This window comes from Paroedura picta, chromosome 9, assembly GCF_049243985.1.
Source record: "Paroedura picta isolate Pp20150507F chromosome 9, Ppicta_v3.0, whole genome shotgun sequence".
In the NCBI taxonomy this organism is placed as follows: domain Eukaryota; kingdom Metazoa; phylum Chordata; class Lepidosauria; order Squamata; family Gekkonidae; genus Paroedura; species Paroedura picta.
The window spans coordinates 73,725,317-73,745,484 of record NC_135377.1 but is presented as its reverse complement, the minus strand read 5'-3'; the positions used below and the strand labels follow the sequence as shown (position 1 = coordinate 73,745,484).

At 48.6% G+C, this 20,168-nt stretch overlaps 1 protein-coding gene across 9 annotated transcripts in view; it reads left to right on the top strand.

The window, feature by feature from the left end:
* The window catches only part of FBXL7 (F-box and leucine rich repeat protein 7), a 195,659-nt gene that overhangs the window by 146,975 nt on the left and 28,516 nt on the right, over positions 1-20,168 (top strand). The window lies entirely within an intron of this gene.

The following is a 20,168-nucleotide window of genomic DNA, read 5'->3' as shown; positions in this document are numbered from 1 at the left end:
CTAGGAATAAATAAAGAAGTCCCTCATTCTCTCCCTGACATGCCTACCTCAGAGGGCTAAAATGGAATCATAGACTCATATAATGATAGAGTTGGAAGGGACCTCATGGGTCCTCTAGTCCAACCCCCTGCACTAGGCAGGACACAACCTTATTGCTCCTCCTTTTTGTGTAGTGACCACTTATTATAACCTGTCTGCTCATTGCACATCAATGCAAACCTTGAGCTGTCTATAGTTTTTTGAGGTGAATTTCTTCAGATGGTGAGTAATTTCCATTTGGAAATGATTAGATTGCTCAGAGACCTGCTGTTTTTTTTCTAGCAAATTAAAACATGATGACTACAATCCATAGCCTGTTTTGTTCTGCAGCATTCTGATGTTAATGGGTTGTGAATGGAAGCCAGCTCTAATATCTGATGAGGAGCAACTCAAATGTAGACCTTCCATTCCATCATCCATTGTGGAGTTTTAAAGCACAAATGTTACATCACCTTTCATGATTTCAGTGCTGGGTCAGCCATGGGCCTGCAGGCACTCAGAGGCCCTTGAGTACACTTAATTTAACCCTTCCATTGGAAGCCATTTCAGATGGGGTGGGACATGATAGGGCTTTTCTGGAGTATTCCCTGACAAGTGAGCAATTGATTTCAAGTTGGACAAATATGTCTTAACAGCGTCACATGCCTTTCCCATTTGCCAGACTCTACCTCCTGGTGGTCAGGGTCCAGGGTGGGCATGCCCTCCTGCCTTCTACTATTTTTAGTAGAAGAGGAAGAAGAAGAGTTGGTTCTTGGATGCCACTTTTCTCTACCCGAAGGAGGCTCAAAGCGGCTTATAGTCGCCTTCCCGTTTCTCTCCCCACAACAGACACCCTGTGAGGTGGGTGCGGCTGAGAGAGCCCTGAGATTATTGAAGAAGAAGAAGAAGAGTTGGTTCTTAGATGCCACTTTTCTCTACCCAAAGGTGTCTCAAAGTGGCTTACAGTCGTCTTCCCTTTCCTCTCCTCACAACAGACACCCTGTGCTGTGGGTGAGACTGAGAGAGCCCTGACATCACTGCTCGGTCAGAACAGTTTTCTCAGTGCCATGGCGAGCCCAAGGTCACCCAGCTGACTGCATGTGGGGGAGCGCGGAATCAAACCCAGCTGGCCAGATTAGAAGTCCGCAATCCTAACCACTATACCAAACTGGCATCTCAGTATGTGCAGAGGGAGGGTTACACATGAACCTGCCTTATACTGAATGAGACCGTGGCCACCACAGTCAGTATTAGGAATGTAGAAAAACAATCATAGGGTTTGTTGTTGTTAGAATCATAGACTCATAGAATAATAGAGTTCGAAGGGACCTCATGGGTCATCTAGTCCAACCCCCTGCACTATGCAAGACACTCACATCCCAATCGCTTGTCTACTCTGACCTGCCACCCCTTTGCCTTCACAGAATCAGCCTCTCCGTCAGATGGCCATCTAGCCTATGTTTAAAAATTTCCAAAGTTGGAGAACCCACCACCACCTGAGGAAGCCTGTTCCACTGAGAAACCACTCTGACTGTCAGGAACTTCTTCCGGATGTTTAGATGGAATCTCTTTTGAATTTCATCCCATTCGTTCTGGTCTGTCCCTCTGGGGCAAGAGAGAACAATTCTGCTCCATCCTCCATACGGCACCCTTTTAAATACTTGAAGATGGTTATCAGATCCCCTCTCAGTCGTCTCCTCTCCAGGCTAAACAGACCAAGCCCCCCCAACCTTATATATTTCCCCCATCTTATGTTAGTGTATTTGTTTTTTCCTATGTAAATGCAGAACTTTACATTTGTCCCGATTGAACTTCATTTTATTCAGTTTAGCCCACTTCTCGAGCCTATCAAGGTCATCCTGTATCCTGTTGCTGTCTTCAGTTGTGTTTGCTACCCCTCCCAGTTTAGTATCATCTGCAAATTTAATGTATCCCCTCTAATGCCTCATCCAAATCATTTATAAATATGCTGAACAACACAGGCCCCAGGACAGTTCCTTGGGGTATTCCACTTGTCACTCTTTTCCAAGAAGAGGCTGAACCGTTAACAAGTACCCCCTGGGTACGATTTGTCAACCAGTTATTGATCCCATAGTAATTCCCTTGACACAGAATCAAAAGCCGATTTCAAATCAACAAAAGCTGCATACAGGGTTGTCATAGAGCTGGAAGAGTATTAAACTACGAGATGATCAAGTATTGTACAGTGATCTTGTGTTGAACAACCTTCTCTAAATCCTCCTTGTTCGTCTGCCAGAAAATTATTCTGGTCCAGCCAATCCTGAAGTTTCCACAGAAGATGTTTTGCGTAGAGTTTACTTATTATGCTTAGTAGACTTATCGGTCTATAATTGGCTGGGTCATTCAGATTCCCTTTTTTATGTATGGGTACAATGATTGCCACCTCCCAACCCTTTGGAATTTTCCCTGTCTTATCAATTATCATGAATAAATTGGCCAATACCGGTGCCATTCTGCATTTCTTTTAATTAGGCCCGGGGGGACTAAGTCAAATCCACCTGCCTTACCCGGCCGCAGTGTACCTATCAAATTTTGATCTCCGAAAGTTGAACAGTAGGCCATAGGGGAAGATTATCCAGACCTCCTGAGTTTACTTGGCATGTTTCAGAGATGTCCAGAGCCGCATAAAGTTCTTGATGGTGATTTTCCCAAATCTCTGGTAGTACGGTTGAACTTGGATAGGATTGACTTGTACAACCAGAAACTAGTCTCCAGAATTGCGATGTGTTATTTTGTTTAATTGCTTGCCTTAGCAGCTCCCATGTTTTGTATGTATCCTAACTTTTTGCATTTAATTAGTGCTTTGTAATAAGATTTCTTTTCCTTTAGTTCTTCCCATAGGTTTTGTGTAGGGTTATGTCTATACTCTCTATGTTTAGCTCTTAGGGAACTCTTACATTTCCTACATTCTCTGTCGTACCAAGGTTTAGACAGATTACTTGCCAACTGCTTCTGGTTCATATTCAGACTTTTTAGGGCCATCTGTACTTCTCCTACCAGTTGTTCAAAGACCATTATGCCAGTATCTATCTGTTCACAGCTTAAGAATATCTGTGACATATCTCTAAAAGCATGAGAGTCGAACAAATTGCGATGGTTCTATGTTGGCATTCCATCTAACTGGGCATATCTTGATTTCAGAATCTGTGGGTCCACTAGTTCTTCCGTTTAACCGCAGGTTGGCTATGGGGGGATTAAATACCATTATCAAAGGCAAATGATCGCTATCATAAAAGGACGCTACCTTGAATGATCTTATGCACTGGACAAAAATTTTTGATACCATGATATAATCTATTACACTCCTTCTGTCCCCCATCCAGTATGTAAATTCAGCTGGGTTAAGCAGGGTTGTGTTTTATCACCCCTACTGTTTAACATCTTTATAAATGATATATGGTTGAACATTTTCGGAATAGTAAATTACATCCCCCCAGATTAGCTAACAAACATATCTCACTACTGCTGTATGCAAATGACGCTGTCCTGTTATCAAGAACGCCAAATGGAATGAGAAGGGCCTTGGTTGTACTGGGTACCTACTGCCGATTGAACCAGCTAGAGGTCAATCATTCAAAAACAAAGATTATGGTTTTTGGTAACAAGCCTAAAACATATACATGGCGTCTCAATTCATCACCCATAGAACAGGTCAGATTTTACAAATATCTGGGAGTGCTATTCCAATCAAAAGGCCGTAGAAACTCCCATATATCATATATTTCCTCAAATGGCCAGAGAAGCTCAGGTGCCATTCAGAAATTCTTCTGGCACGAAGGTGGGCGTAATGTTCCCGCAGCTATTAAGCTGTTCAAGGCAAAGCCTCTAGCACAGATGATGTATGGGGCCCCATTGTGTATAAATGCCAATATTTCCAGCCTAGAAAAGACCCAGGCTAAATGTTTAAGATCCCTGCTCCATGTACCAACCAGCATTCCCAACGCTTCAATCCAGACCAGAATATGGATATGTACGTCCATGTACTGGTTAAAATTGCTTTTCTCCACAAAGGGTTTGCTTTACCTAATGATGTCTGAATCATTGGTTGTGCCGTGGATATCCACTCTTGAGGAAAAACTTTGCTCATATGGTCAATACTGTCTATGGGTTTCAACCGAGCAAAGGAAACGATAAAACAAAGAATCCTAGATATCCATCGCCAACAGGATTTCAATCAAGTGAAAAATCCACTTTTTCCAATGCCTCCACTTAATAATTTGAGGCCATTACCTTATTTATCTAATCCTGTTTTCCCAGAACATAGGAGATCATTTACTCTCTTACGATATAACATGCTCCCATCCGCTTTTAGGGAAGGCTTATTCAAAAAAAATACCCATCTGTGATCGTTTATGCATCAGCCAGGATGGGAGCATTGAGACATCTGAACATGTATTACTCCAGTGTAGGCTATACGATCAATTCAGGGGAGAACTTATACCTTCCCTACAGAATAAGCCCAACTCAGAGGCAATCACAGACATGTTGTCAGACAAAAGTACAGAAATAAGAAGAAGAGTTGGTTCTTATATGCCGCTTTTCCCTACCCGAAGGAGGCTCAAAGCGGCTTACAGTTGCCTTCCCATTCCTTTCCCCACAACAGACACCCTGTGGGGTGGGTGAGGCTGAGAGAGCCCTGATATCACTGCCCGGTCAGAACAGTTTTATTAGTGCTGTGTCCAGCCCAAGGTCACCCAGCTGGTTGCATGTGGGGGAGCGCAGAATCGAACCTGGCATGCCAGATTAGAAGTCCACACTCCTAACCACTACACCAAACTGGCTCAAAATAACTTCTGTTGTGGCCAGATTTGCTTGGAGAGCTATCAAAACAAGGAAGACCTGGGTGGATTCGGAGCAACTTAGGTAGAGATAGTTTCAGTGGCTTGAGATAATGCTTGTGAGTTTTAAAACCAGAATGATTCTTATAGCTGGAATGTTTTTATTTTTTATAATATTTTAGTTATCAGTGATTCTTTTATTTTGTTAATGCCAGATGTTTTTATGTATCTTGTAATTTGACTACTGGTCTAGTACCGTAATAATAAAGACTTGACAGTTATTGATCCACCTGACAGAATTAGGATCCATACCACATTTTACCAACTTGTAAACAAGAATATAATGTGGAACCTTATCAAAAGCTTTAGTGAAATCCAGATAAACTATGTCCACGGCATTCCCCTGATCCAGCAAGGTAGTCACTTTCTTGAAAAAAGAGATAAGGTTGGTCTGACATGACTTGTTCTTGCGAAATCCATGCTGAGTCTTAGAAATCACAGCTCTCAGTTCCAGCTGCTCAAGGACCGAATGTTTGATTATTTGTTACAAAATTTTGCCAGCTACAGATGTCAAGCTGACGGGTTGATAATTACCCGGACCCAAATTGTTGTTGTTGTTGTTCAGGTCTATTGGACCCTAATTGTCAGTATTTCCAAAAAAAATCCCAGGTCTGAATATCAGCATAGGATTTTTCAGGAAGATTTTTCAATATTGACCAGAGAATGGTAAGAGGAGGGCCAGAACCCAGGAAGGTCCCAGTGCAGGTGTATGTGCTTCTGCCCGTTCTAAATAAATACACTTACACAAGTCTTTAAGAACTGGAATCCTGGGTCATGTTTCCAGATTACTTGGTTCTGAGCCCAGAGAATATCTCTGGACTTCTCAGCTGCTCACCATTATACTTGAGATCACATCAGGCGACATCTTTAGGGTTCAGTATACAATGGATGTTTGGCTGAATCTATATAGTATATTTAGTATATAGTATATTTCACAGGGCTGCAGGAAAAATAATAATGGTAAATAAATCAAGTTGGGCAGCCATGTTAGTCTGCTGTGTCCATTAATCAGAGTAATAGAAAATGTGGAGAGGAAAGGCATCATAGTATAGCCGCATCTTGTCAGCTCTTGGAAGTTAAGGAGGGTCAGGACTTGGATGGGAGACCACCAAGAAAGACTCTGCAGAGGAAGGCAAGGGCCAACCACTCGATGTAATCCTTTGCCTTGAAAACCTTACGTGGTTGCCAGAAATCAGATGGCACTTACATAATAGAAATAGAAGAAGAAGAAGAAGGAGAAGAGTTGGTTCTTATACGCCGCTTTCCTCTACCCGAAGGAGGCTCAAAGTGGCTTACAGTCGCCTTCCCTTCCTCTCCCCACAACAGACACCCTGTGAGGTGGGTGAGGCTGAGAGAGCCCTGATATCACTGCCTGGTCAGAACAGTTTTATCAGTGCCGTGGCGAGCCCAAGGTCACCCAGATGGTTGCATGTGTGGGAGGGCAGAATCGAACCTGGCATGCCAGATTAGAAGTCCGCACTCCTAACCACTACACCAAACTGGCTCTCAAATATGTAAACAAGATGGTCATTAACAGACCGAGAACTCCAGCAGGGCCTGCCATCCTTATGTTAGGAGTGGTCACATGCAGGGCTGCTGGGGGGACAAAATGTCAAGGACCGTGGAGCTGGACAAATCATGTCGCTGGCTTCCATCCAGTCCTTATGGTAGAACTGACTCATGGCCTTTGGGGTCCCCAATAGGGTTAGGTGGCCAGACGTTCCGCCTTTGGCGGGACAGTCTCACATTTGGGGCATATTTCCCACGTCCCAACATGTTTCCTATTTGTCCCACAGCGTTCTCCAATTTAAATAATAATATTTTTTAATTTTTTAAAAATTAATTTTTAATTTTTAAAACTATTTTTTCAGCAGGGCAGCCCAGTAGGCAGCCCATGCTCAGGAGTCCCCCGTGCAAGACCCCGGGCTCAGGAGGCCCTCTGGGCTCCAGGGCGGGGCTTCCTGGCCGGCTCTGCTGCCGCCTGCTCGGGCAGCTCTTCCCGGGCCGTTGCCACAGCTATGCCAGCCGTGGCCAAAGGGCTCTGCCGCAAGGATGGCCGAGCTCTGAAGGGTGCTGGGCTGGGTCCCGCCGCCACTACGCCATGGCCGAGCGCACCTGAGGACCTGCATTGTCTAAGTACCCTGCCTGGAGGGGGTGGGGGTGTTTGTTTAATTTCTAAACAAAATCAGCAGCGCTGGCAAACTGGTTGTGAATCTGATTCTGCACTCCCCCACATGCAGCCAGCTGGGTGACCTTGGGCTCCCCACAGCACTAATAAAGCTGGTCTGACCGAGCAGGAATATCAGGACTCCCTCAGCCTCACCCACCTCACAGGGTGTCTGTTGTGGGGAGAGGAAAGGGAAGGCGACTGTAAGCCGCTTTGAGACTCCTTCTGGTAGAGAAAAGCGGCATATAAGAACCAACTCTTCTTCTTCTTCAATAATCTCAGGGCTCTCTCAGCCTCACCTCCCTCACAGGGTGTCTGTTGTGGGGAGAGGAAAGGGAAGGCGAATGTAAGCCGCTTTGAGACTCCTTCGGGTAGAGAAAAGCAGCATATAAGAACCAACTCTTCTTCTTCTTCAGTAATCTCAGGGCTCTCTCAGCCTCATCTCCTTCACAGGGTGTCTGTTGTGGGGAGAGGAAAGGGAAGGCGACTGTAAGCCGCTTTGAGCCTCCTTCGGGTAGGGGAAAGCGGCATATAAGACCCAACTCTTCTTCTTCTTCTTCAGTAATCTCAGGGCTCTCTCAGCCTCATCTCCTTCACAGGGTGTCTGTTGTGGGGAGAGGAAAGGGAAGGCGAAGGGAAGCCGCTTTGAGACTCCTTCGGGTAGAGAAAAGAGGCATCTAAGAACCAACTCTTCTTCTTCTTCTTCAGTAATCTCAGGGCTCTCTCAGCCTCCCCTCCCTCACAGGGTGTCTGTTGTGGGGAGAGGAAAGGGAAGGCGAATGTAAGCCGCTTTGAGACTCCTTCGGGTAGAGAAAAGAGGCATCTAAGAACCAACTCTTCTTCTTCTTCAGTAATCTCAGGGCTCTCTCAGCCTCACCTCCCTCACAGGGTGTCTGTTGTGGGGAGAGGAAAGGGAAGGCGAATGTAAGCCGCTTTGAGACTCCTTCGGGTAGAGAAAAGCGGCATATCAGAACCAACTCTTCTTCTTCTTCAGTAATCTCAGGGCTCTCTCAGCCTCACCCAACTCACAGGGTGTCTGTTGTGGGGAGAGGAAAGGGAAGGCGAATGTAAGCCGCTTTGAGACTCCTTCGGGTAGGGAAAAGCGGCATATAAGAACCAACTCTTCTTCTCCTTCTGTAATCTCAGGGCTCTCTCAGCCTCACCCACCCCACAGGGTGTCTGTTGTGGGGAGAGGAAAGGGAAGGCGAATGTAAGCCGCTTTGAGTAGAGGAAAGTGGCATATCAGAACCAACTCTTCTTGTTTTTCTTCTTCTTCCTCTTCATACTGTGAACAGATATCTCCAGGACTGCATTCCGCCCCCCCCCCCCAAGAGACTTAAGCTCATCAGACCAACATTTGTTCAGAATCCCTGGCCCAAAGGAGGTGAAATTGGCCTCGACCAAGACCAGGGACCTTCTTGGCCTTGGACCAAGTCTGGTGGAATCCACTGCCTAAGGAGATCAGGCCCTTAACTCCTTCCCAAGGCATGCAAGACAGAGCTCTTCCACCAGGCCTGTGGGCGGGGCCTGGAGAGACCATCGGGGTGTCATAGAATCATGGAATCCTAGAGTTGGAAGGGAACTCCAACGCATCTAATCTACCCCCTGCACAATGCAGGAACTGACAACTACCTGCCCATCCACAGTGACCCCAATTCCATGCCCAAGAGATCCCTCCAGGATCCAGCCTGGCCTGGGGAAAATTCACCTCCCATCCCACAGTGGCGATCCGCAGTCCCCTGGGTATGCCAGGAAGGGCTGCAAGAGACCAACCCTGGCACATCCCTTCCTGCCCACCCACTATCTGCCTAAGTTCATAAAATGCTGCCCTCACTACTGGAAACTGAGGGTAGATCTACTCCTAAAACTTGAATTTCCCTGTCTGTTTAACTAATTGGGGGTAGATTAAAGGATGATTATGTTTTAACTGATTGTTTTAACCATGTTTTCACCCACCATGAGATAAATAGGAAGGGCAGGTAATTAAAATATTTATTTATTTAACCCAATTTATTTAACTCAGTGGCTAAAAAGGCAAATGGGATTTTGGGCTGTATCAAATGGAGTATCGTGTCCAGATCACGGGAGCTGATGGTACCGCTTTACTCTGCTCTGGTTCAGCCTCACTGGGAGTCCTGGGTTCAGTTCTGGGCACCCCAATTGAAGAAGGATGTTGACAAACTGGAGTGTATCCAGAGGAGGGCAACAAAGATGGTGAGGGGTTTGGAGACCAAGACATATGAAGAAAGGTTGGGGGAGCTTGGTCTGTTTAGCCTGGAGAGGAGACGACTGAGAGGGGATCTGATAACCATTTTCAAGTATTTAAAAGGGTGCCATATGGAGGATGGAGCAGAGTTGTTCTCTCTTGCCCCGGAGGGACAGACCAGAATGAATGGGATGAAATTAATTCAAAAGAGATTCCATCTAAACATCCCGAAGAAGTTCCTGACCATTAGAGCGGTTTCTCAGTGGAACAAGCTTCCTCGGGAGGTGGTGGGTTCTCCATCTTTGGAAATCTTTAAGCAGAGTCTGGGGAGCCATCTGACGGAGAGGCTGATTCTGGGAAGGCTCAAGGGGGTGGCAGGTGACAGTGGATTAGTGACAGGGCTGTGAGTGTCCTGCATAGTGCAGGGGGTTGGACTAGATGATGCAGGAGGTCCCTTCCAACTCTGTTATTCTATGATTCTATGTTGGGAAGGTGCAAGGAATGTCCTAACCCCCACCATCGTAGAAGAAGGGTTGGTTTTTTTACCCCACTTCTGCCTGAAGGAGTCCCCAAGTGGCTTCCAGGCACCTGCCCTTGCTCTCCCCACAACAGACACCCTGTGAGGGAGAAGGGGCTGAGAGCGCTCTGAGAAAGATTGCTCTGTGAGAACAGCTCTAACAAGACTGTGAACTGCTGGCAAAAGCCACGGTCATGGGCATGGAGGACCCCTGGGGAGTGGGGGGGGGAGGCCGTGGCAGCAACGCCAGGCAGGCAGGCGACTGCAGGATGGCTGGCTAATGGGCCCCTGGCAAGAGCATGGAGCAGTGGCCTCATGACCACGCACCAGGTGCCGCCAGCCCTTGGGAAGCTGAGTGCTCGTGCGCTGCCACAACCATGGCCACGGCACAGGAGAGCCACGCGCCCGCCCCATGGGCTGCTCCCGTCAGCAGGCAGAGGTGCTCCCGCAGAGCTAGCAGCCCCCCCCCTTTCTCCCACCTGGCCTGTTCCTTTTAACTCCGCACACCAAAACAAACCAGAACCGTCCCCATGGCAACGGCAGCAATAAGACTGCGCCCTCTGCTGGACATGGCGGAAGCGCAGCCTCCGGGCAGCCGGGGCCAGGATGCCGAGAACAGGGCGGCCGGCAGGCAGGGCTGGTTTCCATGCAGGAATCCGACAACTGGCCACCTGCTGCTCTGCGCGGCCAAACCATGTACTCCCCCAGTCTCAGCTGAGGTGGGTCTGGCCCGGCCTGCCTCCCTTGGGTCCCCTCTCCAGTGCTGGTATGCGCCCTCTTGCACAGCCGGTTTGGAGGGATGGACTGAGGAAGTCACCCAGTCCTCTCTGCTCGTGGGCAGGCAGCCAGAGACATCCTCAGATTCCCTGGCCAAGTGCCTGGAGTTAGAGACAGGAGGGCTCCAGCCGAGCTGACTGAAGCTAAACCCCGCAAGGATGGAGGTCCTCATGGAATCCGTGGCCCCTTGAGGTCCGGGACAGGATGGGACCACTCAAGTGCGGCAGGACCTGCAAAATGGCCCTCTTCCACCAGGCCAGAACAAGCAGGCTAAACCCTTTGGGCCTCCCTCCTCCACCCCCACCCCCACCCCCACCCCCGAGCAAAATCCCACCACTGAACACAGGGAGCATTACAATGTAGTTATTGCTTGATTGTTTTTATATTGTCTTTTAAACTGAATTTTAAAATGTTGTAAACCACCCCAGCACAGAGCGGAGGCCTATACATTTAACAATACATAAATCAATTTGCTCATGCAGAATGGATTGCTCTGATTGACTGCTGAGACTCAGTTGACCCATGGACAGAAACAGGCCTGCCACATGACAGGACACAACCATCACTCACCGTGTCAGTGTGGAATTTCTGGTGCAATCCAGAAGAGGTGACATCATCCTGGGGACAGCAGTCTGCCGAAAACTCTACGAAAACTGCTCCAGGGAACCCTGCAGGGTGGCATTTGCTACTAATTTGCCTGGGACAAATGTTAGGCTACTGGCCTGTAATTTCCTGGTTCCCCTCTATGTCTTCCTCTTGTGAGGCCTCTTCTCTGGGGCTTTAAAAGTCAGCCCTTTGGCATTTTGCATCATGCTGAAAAGCATCCGTCATCTGGGCAATAAAAACACCCCCCCCCCAGTGAAATTCTGTGTAATGTACTGAGATGTTTCATGAAATATTCTGGAACCAAAATCAAAAACTCAAAAGAATTCAGTTCAGATTTAGGGCTGTACACTCCAGTGTTCATAAGACTGTTAATCTCACACAGAGTTCCTTCTTCACCCAAACGTCTGGCCCCACTGGTGGACCTCCTGATGGCCCCTTGGTTTGGGTCACTGTGTGACACAGAGTGTTGGACTGGAGGGGCCACTGGCCTGATCCAAGATGTCTTATGTCCGTATGCTTATTTCCCTCTTCCAGCAACACTACAAAAGCCCTCTGCCTATGCCTGAGTCAAACACATGTTTATGTATATAGCTCTCCTTGTAAAGCTGGCATTCCAGATTCCATGAAAGTTCAATATCTCCAGATCATTGTGGATATAAGAGTGATTTTCGTTCAGGAAACAAAAATTGGATGTGGCCAACCCTCCATTAGAAATCTAAACAGTGAATTGTTTGCTATATGCAAAGAAAAGAGGGTGGGAAGCAGTAAAAAAAGTATAGGAGACAGACAAATAAACCTTTATAAACAACGTCTAATAGTTCTCATAAATGTTTGGGTCCTTGTTATTGAAGACCAAGACTGTACACTCAGTTAGGAGTAAAGGGCAGACTGGGGTTGCTTCCAGTAAAACAATCTGACTCCACAAGTCCCTTTCTTGTTTTATTGTACAGTTGGATCCCCTCATCAAGTTTACATTCTTTGCAATTCCACTCTTATATATATATATATTTATAATAAAAAGAAACAGCACCAGAAATTTCAGAGGGAGATTGTCGTGTTTGGTGGAACACCAGAAGAGCCCTGCTGGATCACACCAGGGAGGATCCATCTAGGCCAACCAATTTCTCTGACTGGCCAGCCACAGGGCAGAGAGGCCGAGGCCTTCATGAAAACCATTAGAAGAGACCTGCTAGGTGAGACTAGGGGGCCATCTAGTGCGGCCACCGTTTCCTCGAGGAGGGTCAGCAACATGACAGAGGCCAAGGCCTTCATGAGAATATCAGCCCAGCCTCCCGCCTCACACAGCAGCCTGCGAGTTCCCCAGGACATTTTGCAAGAGGGAGAAAAATGTATCCTGGTCAACTCTGTGTTGTACAGCGACTTTATGTGCCTATATTTGATTATCTGCTTATTTATACACTTCAGGAGGCAAAACCTGATTGAGACCCTCAGAAGTTGGCTTGTCTCCCATGGGTGCAATGGCCTCTCCCACTCACGGGCCAATGTTTCTACATGAAGAGATTATGTTTCTGTCCCTTGAGAATGAACTAAACCAAGGAGAAATTCTCCCTGTCAGGAAGGAAGCCGGAATGCCTACCTTGTTTTATCTGACCTCAGTGAGGCTCCCAGCAAAGGAACTGTCCTCAAGGATGGAAGATCAAAGAGGAGAGCATCAAAGGAAGGCCTGCCATGTCCCATGAGGATGTTGTCTATGTATAAGATCTGTTGCCACATATAAAATTGGGCTGCATTCTAGATGGTTTGAGGTGTTTGAAAAAGGCAGAAAATATCTGTACCAGTCATATCCTCTGGTCTGTTCTACCATCACCTTTATTTTGCCATGTTGCTGGAGTTTTGTATGAAGGTCCTGGTCATTGACTCCTGTTTAAGGAAGTAATATTTTCAGTCAAGCAAGAGAGGGAAGGCTGACAAGATGAGCTCTGGCCACTGCCTCTGAGCCAAATAGTATCTTCGTGGTAGGACTGCCAGGGCCCTCCTGGCAACTGAGGGGAGGGGGACTTATGAGCAAAAAGATAAAATTCTAAGCCTAATTGACAAAGATGCATAAGAAGTGATGCTGTCCCACCGACGACACCCAGGTGATGCTCTGTCATTTGGGCAAAGACTCTATGTTCAAACCAGCTTCTACGTTATAGTTTTTCACAGTCATAGAATCACAGAGTTCTATGGGGCCTCCAGGGTCATCTAGTCCAACCCCCTGCAGAATGCAGGACATTCACAACTCCCTGCCTGCCCACAGTGACCCCGATTCCATGCATAGATGATGCCCAAATACCAGAGCATCACGTGAATGTTGCTGGTGTGATGATGTCACTTCCTGTGCCACACAGATGATGAGATGTGGGTGTCCTCCTGTTAAGTCCTCCTCCTCTTTGCCAGTGGATAAGCTGCTGGGGGCAGAATCTGGTGGCAGGCAGGGGAACCCAGCAGCCGCATGTCATTGGAAAGCAGAGTGATTCTGTCTGGAGTCATAGGACTGGGAAAGGACACTTTCCTCTTCTCTTCCACACACTTTCCCCTGCCTCCAACGCTGAGATTGGTCATGCATGCCATTGGGAAACTGCCCCATGTCCACCCTTGCCCCATGCCAGATAGGGAAGGAGGTACATGCACAGATGAGTCCTGCGTCATCCAGGGAAGGACGTGTGCAGACACACCAAGCCTAGCTAAACCATGTGGGACTGCTGGAACATGTTCTCCCTTCTTCTGTCCCTCCCCACTGGAAGGAAGCCACTTGTTTTGTGCGCCTCTCTCCAGTTTCCCTTGTGGCAGTGGTTCCCAACCTTTTTCAGGCCGGGAACCGGGGAGGGGAGAGGGAGGCCCGGGAACCAGGGGGCGGGGGGAAGAGGGAGAGCGGCACTCACTGCGTGGCACTCACCGGCAGGCGCAAACGCGCAAGCATGGACCTGCCGTGTCTGCACATTTGTGCCCGTGCCTCCCCTCCCCCCTGCAGTGCAATGCTCACTGGCAGGCGCAAACGTGCAGGCACACCTACGCATTTGCGCCCACTGGCAAACAGCGCACTGGGGAGGGAGGCACGGGCGCAAACGCGCAGGCATGGCAGCTCCGCACCTGCGCGTTTGTGCCTAAAGGTGAGTGTTGCGCGGCGAGTGTTGCACTCCCGCCCCTCCTGGTCCCCTCCCTCTCCCCTAGGCTTGAGCGAATCGGCTGCCAAAGCAGCGCAGTACTGAGGGCTCCGCAGCCCGGTACCGGGCCGCTGTCTGGGGGTTGGGCAACACTGCCTTGTGGGACAAGAATGAATGCAAACACACGAAACTGCCTGTTCCTCAGTCAGACCGCTGGTCAGTCATGGGCAGGCCTGTCTGCCTGGGACTTTGCCGCGTCGTGGGCGTGTCGTGGTCTTCCCCCTGACTTGGGAGCTGATCTTCAACAAGATCTGAACATGCTGGAAAAGTTAGAACGTGATGCAAATTATAACACGATTGTTGTTGTTGTTGTTGTTATGTGCGAAGTTGTGTCCGACCCATCGCGACCCCCTGGACAATGATCCTCCAGGCCTTCCTGTCCTCTCCCATTCCCCGGAGTCCATTTAAGTTTGCACCGACTGCTTCAGAGAGTCCATCCAGCCACCTCATTCTCTGTTATAATACGATGCAATTCGATAAGTGCCAAGTTCTAAATCTGGATCGCAAAAATGAGAATCCTGCCTACAGGGTGGGAGGGACACTGCCAGGTATCAGCGGGTGGGAACGAGGGACCTTGGGGGACTTGTGGACTGTCAGCTGCATCTGAGCAGGCAGTGTGATGCAGCCGTAAAGTTGGGCTGCAGCCCAACTGGAAGAGAGCTCAGGGGAAAGGGCCCCCAGAGGCTGCCCTGGATCCGGATGGGCACGTGCTCCTGCTCTCGCTAGAGCTCACTCAACTCAGGGAATAGTGCCTCTGCCTGTCTCTTCAGAAACCTTTGCTTACCTTGGTGGGTTCCCTTTTGGTATGAGAGGGTTTTACTAGGAGACAGTCTCCAGGGTCAAAGAGTGGGGAAATAATCTGTGATCCACTCTGAAGGCAAACCTCTTTCTTCCTAAGGAGCCATCGGTGCCTCTATTGTGGAGTTTTAACTGATCAGCTTAACTGATCAACACTCCAGTCTCTGTGTTTAATTTAACCCAGAATTATTATCCATGATGATGATGTCGTCTCAGGGGCCTCGTGTGATTCCTGGTGCTTGTCTGGAGTCGGACTGTCCCACCCGCCACCCCCTCATAGACTTGGTGGCCATGACAGGCCTTTGCTGGGCTGGCAAAGAGGCTGATGCAAAACAGCTTGGCAGCCTCCACCTCTGCCTGTGGCTGAGTTTTGTTTGTTAAACAAAGGCAACCGTGGTATTTTTAGTTCTGTTCAAAATACGGGAAGCAAAAAGCGGCTCTTGCCAAGTGGCAAGGGACAGAACGGGCTTCAGGAGAAATCATTTCCAGATTTCTTCAACAAGAGAGAAAAGACTGGGAGGCTCTGCTTGAATGTTGCCCTCCAGTTGAATCTGTTGGCCTTGCGTTAACAGGCAAAGAGGCAGTCCCATTGGTTGGTTCTTGCCAAAAGTTGGCGGCCCCAGCAGACTGGCCTCTTCCACGCCTTGGTGTTGCTGCTGTTTCCTGCCAAGTTGAATCCCCCAGCTGACTTTGTTCTGACTTTTGGCCCCCTTCCTCAACTTAGCAGTCCAGGAACGTTTCTTGAATTTGAATCTGACCTTCACCAGGGGCTTTTTACCTGCTCCCAGTCCGAATAAAACCCTGCTGTCTACACTGAATTTGATTTCCACTTTGATGTTGGCTGCTTTAAATTTTCCCTCTGCAACATGCATGATTGATCCTTTCCCCCGCGATATCCAGAAGTGGAAATAACCATCGATATTTGAAAAATTCAAGCAGCGGCTGAACAGATCCTTCTCCTGGATGCTGGAGGCTGATCCTGCACTGAGCAGGGGGTGGGACTAGATGGCCTGCATGGACCCTTCCCACTCTAGGATTCTATAATCAAAGGTTCCACTAAAGGTGGGGAGGACACAGTGAGAATCCTACTCTGTTTTCCTAATAGTGAGGCAGTGATCCGGTGCTGCTGTATGGGATGGGAGGAGGCTGCTGTCTACACCCAGGGAAAACAGTGCTTTGGTCATAACGAGGGGAAAGGTCAGTCCAGTGTCCTGAGCTGCCGTTTCCGGGCCTCTCTGCCAAGGGCTGATTAAGAGGTTTTGGAGGAAGCCTCACCCAGTTTTCTGTTTGGAATTTCTCTGCATGCTCATTAAAGTAATATCAGGAGGGAGGTGCAGAGGTGGACCAAGAACAGGGGGTTACAGCCAGGATCCCCTGCAACCAGGATAAGAAGTCTGCAGGTGGCATTTGTAGCTCTACGTTTTATGTAGGTCTGCTTTAGCCCCGTCTTTATAATCCTTCTTCTCACAATTTTAATAATAGTAATTCAGTTTTCAGTATATTTTGCTATAATCTCAGTTTAAAACCTTGCCACATACAATACTTAGATCAGTACATAAAATTGACGGTGACCTAATAATTCAGCCTGGCTCAAGGCCGTAGGCATCTGCTGACAGGCAGGATGCTGCAGGCCTTCCTAGAAGGATCGGAGGGGCTCTGCAGGCCCCGTTGTTCCTGTTGGGCAGGGAGACACCCATTGCGAATAAGGAAAAGGCTGAGGGCAGGACGCTGAAGCGTGCCAGAGGGAATATTCTTTGATATTTCGGGACTTACTTAGTTTGCTGTCCAGAAGGGTAAGATATATTCCAGTGAAATGCCGCTGGAGCCAGGCCCCCTTCAGACTGAAGGGCCAGGCTACAAATCCATCGCTCCAGTATTCCTCTGGCTTTCTGGAAGCCAAGCTGGAACAGCGGTGAAGGACGAAAGCGATACTCTTGACATTTTTCAGTGACAGTTCTCAGCCAATTTGAATTCTGGTCATCGCAAAGAGCCCCCAGGGGTTTATAGTTGTTTTCTTTTAACCCGCATGTGTGCCCCGAGAAAGGCCATCCCTGCCTCCAGCCGGAGGACTCAAAATATCGACCGCAGAAACTCAAATGGCTCCTAGAGGGCGAAGGTTGTCAAGACAGAGGTGGGACCGCACGTTACTTGGGGAGACACCTTTCCCTGGAAAACCACGGACACATGAAGTTCGTTTTCTGAAGAAGTAACTCAGAGTAGCTGAGGGAGCTTCTGTAAGCATTCTCTGCCTACACTCACTGCTTGGGCTCTCCATGACCGTGTCGACTGGAAGACAACATCCAAGGATTGGAAGGACTGAAAGGATTTATTCCGTATCACGTCCCTCAATCTGCCATCTCTGCCTTTGATGCCTTTCGGTAAAGGTGACTCTTGTGGACTATGGTTGACACGTTGTTCCTCTTGGCAGGATATGGTAATGGCTCAGAGCAGTGGTCCCCAACCCGCGGGCCACGGCCCGGTGCAGGGCCACGAAGGCCTTGGCGCCAGGCCACGGCTCCTTCTTCCCTCCCCCCCCCCGAAGCGAGAAGCTCGCCAAAGCAGCCGATTAGCTCGCGGCCCGGCAAGCTTCTTGTTTCGGGAGGGGGGGGAAGAGAAGCTTGCCAAGCCACAAGCTAATCGGCCACTTTGGCGGCCGATTGGCTGGCGGCCCGGAGGGGCCGGGAGGGGGAGCCGTGGCTGCCGGCATGGCGGCGGCGCAAACACGCGTGCGCGGACTGCCGCACACGCGTGTTTGCGCCCCTGCTGGGCGCAAGCGTGCATGCGCGGCAGTCCGCGCATGCGCGTTTGCACTGGGGCTGCTGTGCGTGCGCGGCCCCCCGAACCGCCCTCTCACCCCACTCTGGAGCAGCGGTCCGCAGCAGCCAAAAGGTTGCGGACCGCTGGCTCAGAGTGTGCTCCTCAGGCCTACTTGGAAGTGAGATAAAATTCATAGGATCATAGAATTGGAAGGGACCCCAGGGTCATCTATTCCGAAATGGCAGCTGGTGCAGAGTGCAGCTGGGAGGACCCATATCCAGCCGGGGCTGAGGCAGCTGCATTGGTTGCCGGTTGAGGCCTGGATCAAGTTGAAGGTTTTGGTTTTGACCTTCAAGGCCCTTCGCGGTCTGGGTCCCATATATCTGAGGGACCTCCTGTTGCCTTATGCTCCCTGCAGGCCTTGCGTTCTGTGGGTTCTAACCTGTTGGTGATTCCTGGTCCATGAGAGGTTGGCCTGGCCCTGACCTCGTGGAATGAGCTCCTGGAAGAGCTGAGGACATGGGCAGTAGAAGCTTTTAAAATTTCTTTTCTCATAGCTGGAGTAGATTGGGATTTGGTTTTATGTTTTTTCTGTTTTATGTATTTGGATTTTATTCCTGTTGTAACCTCCTGTGAGCCAATTCTGGGAGCGGTGGATAAGAAAACTAAATAACAACAACAACAACAACCCCCTTCAGAATGCAGGAAATACCTGTCCACCTACAGTGACCCCAATTCTATGTCCAGATGATGCCCCCCCCCCCGGCAAAAGAAAACCACAGAATCCCTGGTCAGTCTGGTTTGGAAGAAATTTGCCTTCTGACTCCAAAGTGGCAATCAGCATTTCCGTTCCACTCCTTTGCAGGGCAGGGCCCAAGAAAGGGCCACACTCCCTTCAGCCCACCCACTCATCACCTGCCTAAGTTAACAGAATAAGCATTTCTGTCAGATGACCATCTATCCTCTACTTAAGAACTTCCAAAGAAGGAGAACCCATCACCTCCTGAGGAAGCCTGTTCCACTGAGGAACCACTCTGTCAGGAACTTCTTCCAAATGTTAAGCTGAAATTTGTTTTGAATGACTTTCATCCCATTGGGTCAGGTTCAACGCTCTGGGGCAACAGCAAACAACTCTGCTCCATCCTCTATGTGACAGCCCTTCAAGTATTTGAAGATGGTGATCAAATATCCTCTCAGTCGTCTCCTCTCCAGGCTAAACAGTCCAAGCTCCCTCAACCTTTCTTCATACATCTTGGTCTCCAAACCCCTCACCATCCTTGTTGCCCTCCTCTGGACACCCCAGTCTGTTTCTTCAGTTGAGGGGTGCCCAAAACTGAACACAGTTCTCCAAGTGAGGCCGAACCAGAGCAAAGTACAGCGGTACCATCACCTCCCGTGATCTGGACACGATACTCCATTTGATACAACCCAAAATCCCATTTGCCTTTTTAGCCACTGAGTGTCAAACTGCTGACTCGTGTTCAGTGTATGATCTACTAAGACTCCTAGATCCTTTTCGCACATGCTACTGCCAAGGCAGGTTTCCCTCATCTGATAATAATGCATTTGATTTTTCCTACCTAAATGAAGAATTTTAGGGCAGGCGGAGGAGCGAGGCCGACGCCAATGATGTCAGAAAAGAAACAGCCTGTTGATTTGGGGCTTCTGGAATAGGACGACGAGTTCGAGGAGTTTCCTGCCGAAGACTGGGCTGGTTTAAATGAAGATGCAGATGCCCACGTGTGGGAAGACAACAGGGATGATGATTTCTCCAATCACTTAAGAGCTGAATTAGAAAAGCATGGCTACAAGATGGAAACGTCATAGCTTCCCTGATAAGGTCATTTGAGATGGGACTGTAAATAGAACACAGAGGTGTATGGAATGCAAGATGGAAGATCAGACACTGGACTGTCTATTGTTACCTACCTTTTGTTTTGTATAAATAAATAAAAAATCAAACCCCAAGAATTCTACATTTTTCACTATTGGAATTCATTTTAGCCAACTTTTCTAGCCTGTCAAGATCCTCCTGTATCCTGATTCTGTCTTCTGGTGTGTTTACTATCCCTCCCAGTTTAATATCATCTGCAAATGGAATAAGTACCCCCTCTATTCCTTCATCCAAATTCTTTATAAATATATTGAACAATACAGGCCCCAGGACAGATCCCGAGGTGACTCCACTTGTCACTCTTCTCCAAGAAGATGCTGCACCATTAACAAGTATACTCTGGGTACGATAACTGTCAACCAGTTATCAATCCACCTGACAGAATTAGGATCCATACCACAT